Source organism: Varroa destructor, unplaced genomic scaffold, assembly GCF_002443255.2.
Source record: "Varroa destructor unplaced genomic scaffold, Vdes_3.0 BEIS01000006.1, whole genome shotgun sequence".
Classification (NCBI taxonomy): Eukaryota; Metazoa; Arthropoda; class Arachnida; order Mesostigmata; family Varroidae; genus Varroa; species Varroa destructor.
In genome coordinates this window covers 15,173,089-15,185,538 of record NW_019211459.1, presented here as the reverse complement: position 1 = coordinate 15,185,538, position 12,450 = coordinate 15,173,089, and the positions used below count along the sequence as shown (strand labels likewise).

The following is a 12,450-nucleotide window of genomic DNA, read 5'->3' as shown; positions in this document are numbered from 1 at the left end:
CTCTTTCTCTACAAGCCACTGTGTAAATTTCTTTTATTAGCACAAATGATAACGTACAGCCAACAACAACAGACTTTAAAAGTAAACCAACATACGATGCTAATAATGACAATTTAGTGCTAGTTAAAGTTATCTGAAGCCGGTGACGGGTGGCGCGCAAACTTTTGTTTATAGTTCGTTAGGTCATCTCGTTCAATGCGTCTGGTGTTTCCTAGAAGACAGACGGCCATAATGCTACTAGCGACAGTAACAAAATGCACCTATAGCAATAATTGTAAACGATCAGCCATCAAGGTCTCGCTTCTATTTAAATTTAACTTGTATAGCTCATCAGAAGAAGATAGGGAAGTGACGCTGAATGATGACGAAGGTAATTTTTTAAATTTTCTCTTTTGCAATTCATTATACAATTGCTGTGCAATAAAATGATTATTTCCGTGTTAAAGCTAAGGTGAATCTCACTGTGACAGACTGAAAGCTCAGATAGGGAACCCAGCTGTGAATCCTCAATACCGGCCACATATTCAGTCGTGTTCACTTGTGACAATAACACATATAAAGTACTATGGCTCGTGGTGCCTATCTATGAAGGTGCTAAAAAAGCCAAAAATTCTGGGATAGTGACGCAACACTAATTTAGAGTCCATACACAAATGAACGCCGGTAACAATGCACCAGTTGACTGCTGATACCAGCCGGCCTTTTCCTGTTAGCAAAAATTGTTTGCCTTTTAGAACTCTAGACAGGGATTTCTATTGCTTCTATTCACCTATTGCTTCTGTAATAGAGGTAAAGCTTTCGACAAAATCGATGCGTCACCGAAATGTATCCAGCGGAACTTGTCTCACTTCATATTCTACCTCATAGACATATTGACACGTGCGTACGGTGCGAGTCGTCATCAATAGGCTAGCTCAAGAAGCTTCCACTAGTAATTTTAGTTTTTTCAAATCTCGCAAGCTAATTATCAAACGCGTGTTTAGTATAGGGATTCAGACTACGTGTCACTACGAATCACATTACCTCCTTCAAAATCTGTCACATGTTTGCCAGAGTGTGCCAACTCTACCCGTTCGTTGACTTATTTCGAATACTTGGAATAGGACGGGTTCAGCTGTTCTCTGCTAATCCAGACAGCATCTGGATAGCTTTGTGTATTCACCTTTACCTGCATCATTCCTCCACACAACAATAGCGACCGATGTTATCCTTTTCAGTTGATAAATAAGCGCTATATTTCTCTTAACAGCGCTGCAAATCTAAGTAGGCAAACAATGCAATCCACAAGGGCCAGCTATCGCTAACCCCCACCACTGGGGGATAGGACCTTTTATCTCTCTTCGTTATACGATAATGTTACACAATTTATATGATTGATACATGCTTTGCATGATAGTGCTTTGAGACACGATAACCTAAGTAGCTATGCACTACCTGCAAAGTTCCGACTTACAAACGGTTCCCAAATGTCAACCGATCATAGATAGCGTCTTCAGCTTCATATACTTCAGCTTCACGTGCAGTCGTACGCTTTAAACAGTGCGGCTATATACCTCGCGTTCACTTCGAGTCGATTTTAGGCTACACAACCAAACGATAGGGCTAGGCGCTGTGCGTTCTTTTCTGAAGCTGAAGTAGTGCTCATAGCAGGACATTTCGTTAAAGGTTTGTGACGGTTTCGCTCAACTAGCTCGATTGAACCTAGCGTTACGCTGGCTCAGCCCAGCTTCGCTTGCGTGGTTTACTCAAGCTGATCCCGATCCTCTATGTCGTAGTTCAACGAAGTCTGTTGTAGCCAACGGTAGTCGATTGGCCAATCAGTCATCGACAGTCGGTAGTCGACTAGTGGACCACGCCGCTGCGACGATTTTTTCTTTTGTCTTCAACATCAGCAACAGGGCTAATAGTGCTAGCAACAAAACTTTGGATACCTTCTGAAGGACAAAAATGCGTTGTTGTCAGCGTCAACGCGTAATAGTAGTAGTGTCGTTCGCGCAGCGGTGGCCCTAACCGAGTCTTTGTGATTGCTACTGCTTTTAAGGCTAATCACTGGTAGGCGGTCGAGCTAGAATAGGGTAGACTGAATGGGCACAAAAAGCCGAAGTGTTCTTTTTAGGCAAACCCACCGAAATGGGAAAAGCTGCTAAATATAATGGGTATGGCGCACAGAGTGCGTATTTGCACACAGCGGGCGCACTTATTTTCACCAGTGTTATCAGCGGGAGGCTGCGTTGACTGGAAGGCTACCATATGAAGTGGCGGTCGCTTTAGAGCAAAACGTCATCAATTAAATAAGACGCCTAAGCAATCAGACCCCGATAAATGGAGTAGCAGCCGGTAATATCACAATGACAATACAAGTGGATGACAAACCAGGGAAAACATCAAAAACAACGCTAATCTTTTTTGTCCGATTGGAATCTGAACGCATTTTGTCGACTGATGGGTTTGACCGCTATTCCTTTAGAGTAATGCCCATTGAAAGAGACCCAGCAGTATGTCAGACCTTAGACTATAAATAGACGATGTTTTTATCGGTATTTGTCTGCATATAGTAACGTTAGTTAGCCGCTATTTAGTAAATTGGTAATAAGCCAGAATGTTTTGACCGTACGCGGGTCATGAGGGACCAAGGCTATTTTGTGACAACAAGCAACATCACGTGAGGTCACCGGCTCATGCTCAAATGCTTTTGTTTAAGACGATATTTGAATTGGGGTCAGTGTCTACTGATACGCAAGTTTAGGTGTAAAGGTAGACACAACGTTTACGTAATTATAAGTTACAAGTAGGAAATTGGTTTCTTTTTGTGCTGCACTGCTATCTGACGCAATAACTAGGATGATGATCTCGTTGTTTCAGGTGAGTCTCGGTATCCTAAATTGTCCTTTCAGAAGCTGCAAGTTCAGGTAATCGTATGTACATTTGTGCACGTATAACATAGTAAAAATTATCTATACAGCCCGTGACTACAGAGTGGGTAAAGTTCTTAGAAGCACGAGGTCCCTATATAGAATGAAGGCGGACTTACCTGAATTAGCGATATATATAAGATAAAGCAAATATTTAAATTACTGTTAGCTCACTGTAATAAAATGTATGCACACAATATAGATACAAAAAAGTACATTACGTCTAGAAATTACGTTCTGCGCCAAAAAGCAGGTAAAAACTCTAATTTTCGCAGCAAACCGCAATACAGCCGAACGGTTATATTCCATTGCAAAGTGTTCTGTACATGATCTGACGAGAACATATGTACGCAGCTCACTTTATCTACCCGGCTCATGTAACTAATGTATCTAATGTCTCTGAGTGTCTATTTCATATCTATGTATATATATGTATATATATATATATCGGATGAAAATATTAGTACTGTCATATATCGCATCTTGCAGGATGCAAGGTCTATTAGGGAGAGCCAACCAGTCAGCCAACCAAGTGTAACTATCCTTAACCGCGACAGCAAGCGCCATAATCTTAGCAGCTCGTGGTATTTCCACCTCTATCAGTAAAGAAGTGTTGATAACAGAACATGAGGTTCCGCCGCAAAGTTGGCCTTGCCACCTGGCTGCATCACCTGATGCGGTAGGTACATGGCCGGACGGCCCGCATATGCAGCCCTGCTAAGCACGGATAAAGTCATCATGATTTTGTCTTCTGCTCCAGGTCCCCTCCAGCCGTTGCTGCTAAGGTGTATGATGATACATGCTAGTGTGCACCCAGCAAGCAACGTACGCTTGTCTCGCTTCAAGCAGACAGAGCGATCTGTGCGGTGTATATGGTCATATGTCGTGCACGGTGGATATTTATGGCCTATGAGCGCCGTATAAGTGTAAACTAAGATGTGTATATATAATGTGAATCTGATATCAGGACCGAGCAAGACTAATACGACGAGTCAGATGGTTTAATGCGATCCCGCGCAGGGTCATTCGATCAGTGTGAAAGTTTCATTCTTAACGCTCCGAAGTAAAATGCTGCCTGAAACTGCAGCGTCATTTGCTTGAGGTCACCGTGAATGGGTGACAAGTAGTTTCCGCATAGCGCCTAGAAATATCCCAAATGGCAAAAACGTCGTTAGCCGAGCAGCGGAAGAAAATTTCTAGTTGAATTGTATTCTGAGCTGGCTTCACCGCCGACTTCAATAGCGTTAGCAGCACGACGCTTTCGTTAATGCTAGTTCTTTCGAACACCGGTATTTATAGAGAAACGCCAGTAAAGTACAGTTTGTATATGTATACATATACATTCATAGACAATTAGCGTACCTTAAATATAGCACGAGTCGATAAATCGAGCGTGCAGATTCTATTGTCAAAGGAAAAGTGTTTAGTCGTTGACTGGCTGATAATTTACGTGCTCATTTGGCAAAGTTTCAGCTAGCGAGATGAATTTCCGCTCATTAATAGCTATATACATGGGCACACTCATCAATGGACCGTTATCAAACCATGCTGCAGTCGTATATATATATATATATACACATGTAAGTAACGGAAAGCGAAGCTTTTCAATTGTTTACTATACAATATTATATTGGGTATTAGAAGTGGCCTAATACACATCCGTATGGCAATACCGCGCCGTGATTTACTTTACCATTTTAGGAACAGATTGTATGCCGTAATACTATAATAAGTTAAAAAGTTCTAGGTAAAGAAAAAAAGAGTCACACACTATAATAAGTTCAAGAAGAGGTCAAAGCCAATTTGCTTATTTATCTATTCTAATTATTCTGCTTATTCGTGACTTATCCATATGTACACTGTGTACGTGCGACAACTGCCATGGGACCAAAGACTTCCCCTGTTGTCCACGAAACCAACAAAGAGCACGTTTTAGCTCAGCGATTAACTAATTACAATATTTTGCTGCGACAACATATAACATGTAGCAACCAGCGTCGCTAATATTGAGCCTTCGGAGAGATCCTGAAACGATAAAGGCCGGATGGTTAATAGGTTCACACGTAAGAGCACGTCAAGTTCCTGCGTCATCTTTCCCCATTGACCGAATACCGTTCCGTTCGTAAAAAGAGGAGCGTAAAATTAACGCACGTAAACAGCCCATTGGCTCTGCAGCGTACCACCTTGCTGTTACTGTATTTGTTATTACGCTTACCGTTATCGCTATTCTGTCTATATTAAATTGATATTGTCAGTAACAGAAATAACCGAAACGGCGTGGAAACCCTACGAAAAAGACACGCCTTACCTAGGCATACAGATATGTTAAAAACTAGTTAGGTTTAGGTCCGCACCCAGTTATGTTGTCAAAAAGACGGACAAGGTCCGTTGACGAAAATGGCGCGGGATCTTAATTTACATATAGCCAATAGCCAACAATCGTGATAAAATTGACAAATACATATAATCGATCATCATGGGAATTATTCATTTTTGAAAAGAAGCTGTTAGTAGACATTTGTTTTAAAGACGATTCTAGGTAAATTTGCTTATACTGATAAATATCATATGTGGTAGTAAGAACGCAGAAGTTCCAAGGTAAACTCTATTGATTTCCGTTCTATAGGGCACAAATCTATTGGGTGTTTTTCTGAAATGCGACAACGGAATAGGTGCGGGTTGCGCCCCCTCATTACGACAAAACGGTTTGAACGTTATCGTGGCGTAAATACGTCCAATACGATTTTCAATAATAACTTTAATTAAAATAATATTAGGAGTTAGCGACTAAAAATTGTCAGAATAGCGTTTTACACAAAGAACAACAAAAAAAAGATCGAAGCCTTTCGGTGCGATAGTCACCCTCTGACATTCTCAGCGAATTATTTTACTGAAGTAAATGGATTCTGCTCGAATAGTTTTTCCCATAAAATGATCTACTCTTCGTCTTTATAGCCTTTCTCATTATGTGCTGAACTAAGCGATTAGAAAAAGGCGCCAAAACATGGCTTCTGTTTTTTGCAGATGAGTTGTCGAAGGCATGCACGAACCGTTCAGATCATCTGGTCTTAATAACAGAACGATGATCACAAGGGCCATTCTAGTTCTAGCTACGGTCGGTGTCACTGTGATTGTTTTCTAGCGTCGATTTTTATCAGTCGACAACAGAATGGAGCGGTTTCTAAGACAACCTGTGCCCAAACTATGGCAACGTGCGATGTCATCAACTCCTATCTACAGGCTATACTAAAGCGTGCTACACTATGTCGGCTATTTAGTACTAGCCAGTTGATCCTTTTCCTTACTGGACATCGTGTATGATGCTTTTAAACTATCCGAACGGTTACAATGATAGATGAAGGCCACAGCTGCAAACTTTTGCTACATACACCCCCCATCATCCCCGATTCAATGCCGTGATCTACACTATCACCCATCGTAAGCCTCTCTGCTCATAGCAATGCAAACATGCCCAGACACCTACGTTTTTCAAGCTCTCGTCGATTTCCATTCAGTTTAACCGTAATACTGATGTTGAAGCAATACAAGTCTGTAATAATTGTTGGTAGTAGCAGCATCACCTATCCCCGATGCTAAAAATGGCCAGCAACGCTTCACGAAAGAACAATCGTAAGGACACTCCACCACACACGTTCTTTTACATTTGGCTGTTACGTTTCATTCATAGTAATAGGTGTCGATTCTTCAGTGGCGTAGTCGCCGCCCACGACTCATCATTTAGTAACCAACGCAGGGATTCCAGTGGTTAGCCAACGACTTGACATGGCTCTGTTCACCCCTGTATTTCACTGTACCCTGTACTTCACCGCTTCATATGTAACCCGAATCGAAAAGCTCTTCTCTGACTACTGAACAATTCAGCTTGATGAGTTCATCCGTAGTTCCTCGTGCCCCAGGCGGTAAATAGGCTCTTGGCAAGATGACGATTCCGTTGTTGGTCATCTGTTCCACGCAATCGTCTGTATTGACATGAGCTTCTCGTTGAACCTTTATTATCTCTATTTCGTTTTTCTAGCGACATCTTACGTTTAAAGGGCGCTCGGTTATCAGAAGGTAGATGTGCGCCATTTACGTGACATGACGATAATCACGCAGCGAGTCAAGTCGTGATGTTAGCGTCGCTACGCGTGATAAGGTAGGCGTCACGTATAACCCTGTCACTCTCGTACAGTTATGACGTTTGGTCGTAGGCTTCCCTGAGTGACTGCTGTCTCAACTATGCACCTGCTTCGAGATACATCAGCACGAAAGGACGAAAAAAGGGCTGAAAATCAGGCAGTTCTAATAAGAAGTCAATATGACGACCAGCAGCAGCCGTAGCAGTGTAGCTGTGCAGCTCAAAGGGGGTGAACTTTGTTAACTGGAAGAACTATTGACGTTTTATTTATGTCATAAAATCATAGCCGGTAGTGGTGCCAACGGTCAGTATGTTGTTTACGTGTCAGCTCACGTGCCGCTCACGTTTATCCATCGATAGTAAATACGTGACTAAGCAATGGCACTGTTTAATGGTCAATTGTGGCTCACTTGAATCGAAATCATCCACAGCTCATAATGTTACCTTGACAACGACAGAACTATCAACGAACAGAGAAACTAAATCACGACTTTTGTTCGCAGTTGACAATCATCGTTGCGGCTCTGCTATAAACCCCAGGTTATGCTCGATTTGCGCATCTCTTCGTCAGTTTGGAAACCATTTCAGCAGCTGGCATAGTAGTCAAGAGGGTAACAGCTCGGTCTGTCCTAATGACCACTGCTAACTTTACGGCCACCGTGTCGGCGACTGGAGAAGGTCTTCAACGTCCAGCACTGATGCGCAGTAGTGTGCCGTCGAGCGTTTGGTGTTGCTCGCTTCCTTGATTTCGCGCATACGTCGTCTATGACAGAACAGTGCAAAGAAGATATCTGTGACCGATAACGCATTTCAGCGGCTAGTAAGGCGACGTTTGGTAGGGTCTGTTCCGATTAGTTAATATTGATGAATGTCCGCACGCAGTGGTAATGATTGCAGGAATCTCGAAAGTTTTAGTGGCATGTGTAATCGAAAGGAGAGACAGAAGATAGACGAGCATGACACATCACAAATCCCACCTTTGCCCCGCTAATATACGAAGAGGGAGGAGGTAGCAGAAATCTCTGAGAACAAACTGAAGAATTACAATGTAGTGGTGGCCTGAACGAGTTCGCCCAAATACTAGCATGTCGTATCATGGCCTGTAGATCTATCTATGATTAGATGTCCGGGTTCCATGCGTCGAAGTTTGCAGCTGTTTAAAGGTTGTAACTACGTAAACGTGAGCGTTGTATACGCTTAAGCACACAACGCTGATGCCTAGATCCATATAGTACATTTGCTCGACTATGTCCAACTGCGACCAGTTCACAGCGTGTGTCCTACTCGAGTAGAGCATCGGTATACCCCGTAAGCCTAGGCAGATGATGGAATCTGTTTCGTATTTTGTTTTTCAATATCTGTAGCTAAACTTATTGTTGTTTGTATATATATATATATATATACATATATTTTCTATCTTCCGATTAACGCTGTTAGTTTTTGCCGCTGTGTCTCTAATACCAAGACTGGAGGAGGGACTAGTGTTTAATACGTAGTAAAGCCATTAGCGAAAATCGGTAGACTTCCATTTGAAACTCCGTTCAAATTTACTACTGTGTTGCATCTATTTGTACCGCTGCATAAAGATAGACAAAAAGATACAATTAAGCAGCATTCGCCGTCATCCGAACCTCTATAAGAATTATAATTTGTATTCTTATCGATTTTACATGTAATCCAAAATTCAGGTCGCAAGATTTAGTTCCTTACGTTTGTGCGCGTGTATCTACTGAAAAAAACTAGACGATGTTGTCACCCCCCTAATACGTGCTATTATATTTACGTAAAATATCACTGTCTGGCAGCATATCCTGCAAGCTAACAAATTATCCTAATAACACGCACAGCACGTGCCGAACCGCTCGACAATTGCTTGGTACTTAAGTCGATAACAGGTAATATATATATAATTTATATATTTTATAAATATAGTATGCATCATAGTCTATATTGACGCGTCACCCTCCAGCCTCGCAAAATTCGAATCGGGGCACCGTTCTCAAACAGAGCACAAATAAATGCTAGATTGCTTACCGTTCATATGTAAAATGCACACATACGGATATGTCGGTGAACCGAGTAATTGCGTCACGCAGCACCAGTTGTGTTCTTTGAAAACAGAAAATTTAACGTTTTTTCAACGGATTACGGATAGATTACGATGGACCGTTGCCAATTGATTGTAACGAGCGGCCTGCGCAAGCGGTCCGAAACCGATGCAGCAGTACGTCGAAATGATGGTTTATCCACTTTTACTATGTTCGCATATTGATCCAAGGAACAGATCATTGTATTTTTGTGGATTTTGCAAAGAACCTGTCGCAAACGAAATGCAAGGCGAGCATCTTTTGAACGCTTTAAAAAAGAGACAGAAAGTTAAGGACGACCATTAGCAGACAAGCAGTGATCTACGATTCGTAATAGTGTATCTCATTGTTTTCTTCAATCTTCAAAATGTTGGTATATTGGATCAGTCTGATTAAACTCGTGTTGGGGGCCATTCAATAACAATTAGTTCTGTCACGGTTACTATATATGACATTATACAAGGACATATGTCGATTAAAACGCATTTATAGATAACAGAAACAAACCAGTAAAGCAAATAGAATTGGGTACGCTTTACTCAGCCTTTTTCGTTGTTAGTTGTCACACAGTCGAGAATGTACATGTACAGCTCATCCGTTTTGTTAAGATAAATATTGTGTGCTGAGTGCAGATAACTGCCCGGCTCATTATGTGGACTACTGCAGTTACCCAAAGGTTTTCATCTCTATGGCTAGCGCCCGATTGAGCCCCCACATAAATAAACAGGTTTCCAGATAACTCTACTAGTAGGTTGAAGTACAGTTCATTATTATTATTACTATTATTACCATTACTGTTTCCGTTCGGTACTCTAGTGCCGCGTGCATCCGTTTGGCTTTCTCCATTATATATATTAGCATCACGGCACGACACGATGAAGTAGTAGGTCATGTGTCTGCTCCATTCAAAACCGTAATACCACCTGTAACTGCTCTTACTATATTCCAATTAATGCCCTCTGTGTGTATGTACCCAGATCATTTGGAGCGGGCAAGGCGTTCGTCGATGGGGCATGGACCACACACAAAATGCCCCCTACAATATTTACCCACTTCTGCCAGCGCAGCCACCACTAGCAAGTGCGGTTGTACCTAGCGGAAAGTGGAGAATTGTTCATTGTCAAGCCTCAACCCATTGGTAAGGGGCAATCGTCGTTGCGGCCGCACAGGCTTAAGGTTGGCCCGGCTACAGTGGTGTTGAGTACCTCTCTTTCTTGTTTCGGCAGTGGCGTTTGTCTGTCAAGCGTCTTTGTGCGAAAAGGCAATACGACTGTTACTACCCTTTGGATGTAAACACTTTTTCGTTCAGCATTGTCCTACGCCTTTGCCCGTCCCCCCTTTTTGCTCCGCACACTACCTGCATCCATAATACAAAAGCTTCTTCTTCATGAGCTATATTCGTTTCCCCGGTAGAGAAATGAACATGACTCACGGAGTGTTGCGACCGTGAGTAGAGCAGCCGCAGCAGTGACGGCAACATCCCTACCCGCGGCAGAAACGAGACGTCCGCCAGTAGGAAACCCGTTACTGTGAATTACGATCATGAGCGGACAACAATAGGGCAAAGCAGTAATAATAATGCCTATTCTCCGGCGTATTCAACAGGATCATTATCATCATTAACGCCAATGACATCAGCTTCAATCAAGCCGGCGCCAGCATTCTCGACAGGATTATACTGTCCAGGTAAAATAGCGCAAGGCCGTCCATCGTTTTACAAACCAATGCAGAGAACCTTAGAGGTGGTCGTCCCACCTGAACAAACCTGCACAGTCTGCATAACGAGTATTCACAGCTGCTGCTGTAGTGTGTAGTTCCCTTCGTGGAGAGCTCAGTGAGCACAGCGCTGCTGTAGCCCAAACCGTTTGGATTGATAATAATTCTTCACTAACACTTCTTTAACACTTGCTTCTCTTTAGAATCCAGCTAGCTATATATATATACATTACGATGTCAGGTATAAGCATATACACTGTGTATATTTGATGAATGGCTGTAAACAAGTTTTGTCTAGTTCCATTCAGGAAGATACTCCTGTTTTGCGTTCTGTTCCCTTTTTGTGATGACGTTTGCATCTGCATGACATCCTCATTGTCACCTCTTAGCCACAGATGACACCGCTACACGAAGTTCCGGGGCGCTACTTTTTAAATTTTATCGCAGTTCTCTAGTGTCTTGATGTCAGAGATCGTTCTCTACCGTCACATCCGTATTTGGCGACACACAAAAAGCACACGGATTCACAGATGATGAATATCGTTTAATTACGATTCTTCTCAACACCAGCCAGATTAAGACAATTAGAGACCAGACACGCTGCTGCGGTCGTTGCCGCTGGAAGAAAGGACAATTTTTGCAATGGAGATAGTGGTACTAAAATTATCTGGATAAATTTACTGAATGCCGCTTTCGCTGCCGATGAAGTACAGTAGATGGTATAGCTATCGTTGACGCTATCGCGCCTTCAAATTCGTCGACAAAAATTGGAGAAAGCAAAGCGCCATCTGAGAGACGTGTGCCTATTCACAAGAAGATGATCATCAACGTTAACATTTCTGGGATCTTATTATCAATGGGCAAATTTGTCATTCTGTCTCTCGGGGGTCGGCTTTTTACTAGCAGATAACAGATCTGAAACTTGTCACACTACCGCCATTGTTTTCATGGCCATGTAACAAACCAGACGCGTTTGCTAATGACTCGTCTGACCGATCGGCGACACAAGGCGCCGTGCGGCGAGCTGCTTTGCGACACCCAAAAAATATCTTGCGTCATGTACGATTGAGCTTCTCAGGAACTGTCACGTGTAGATGGCTATCCATCTTGCACTAACAGTTGGCAGCTGCTGGCCAACAGCTACGCATGGCTAAGAAAAAAAAAAGGACGTACCAACGAAAACTAAAAAAGGCGGTGAAAATCTCACTACCTAATTCCCGAATTCCAGTGGCAAAAATTTGCCGAAGGTAATAAAATCCTCTAAGTAGTTGAGCTGAAACATTACGGGTTCTTGAGGAGTCTCTGCTGTACCCGCTATCGTTGCAGCTGGACTGCAATAACTAAATGAAAAAGGACGCCAAAATGAACGTCTCAAGTGAAAAGACCAAAGACGACAGTCAGAGACATAAATGAAACATCTTATGTGCCAATTTATTCGCAGGGAACTTGCTTTTGTCTAGTTACGTTGACCATGCTAGATTGGGCCGGCGTACAAATTACACGGGTGGACTATAGACTTTTGGTGTTTTTCTGAGCGCGCGATAGCAGATTTTTTTTGCAGAACATTCACCTGTTATTGCAGCTGCAGACTACTACT

The 12,450-nt window shown here is 42.5% G+C and overlaps 1 protein-coding gene across 7 annotated transcripts in view; it reads left to right on the top strand.

Annotated features, from left to right (window-relative positions):
- The window catches only part of LOC111252688 (uncharacterized), a 71,731-nt gene that overhangs the window by 30,068 nt on the left and 29,213 nt on the right, over positions 1–12,450 (top strand). The window contains exon 3 of one of the 7 annotated variants that reach the window (XM_086992706.1): positions 2,863–2,909. The exons of the other annotated variants lie outside the window; for them this stretch is intronic. The gene's annotated coding sequence lies outside the window, so the exon portion shown is untranslated. The remainder of the gene's footprint in view (positions 1–2,862; positions 2,910–12,450) is intronic. 7 annotated transcript variants of the gene reach the window in all.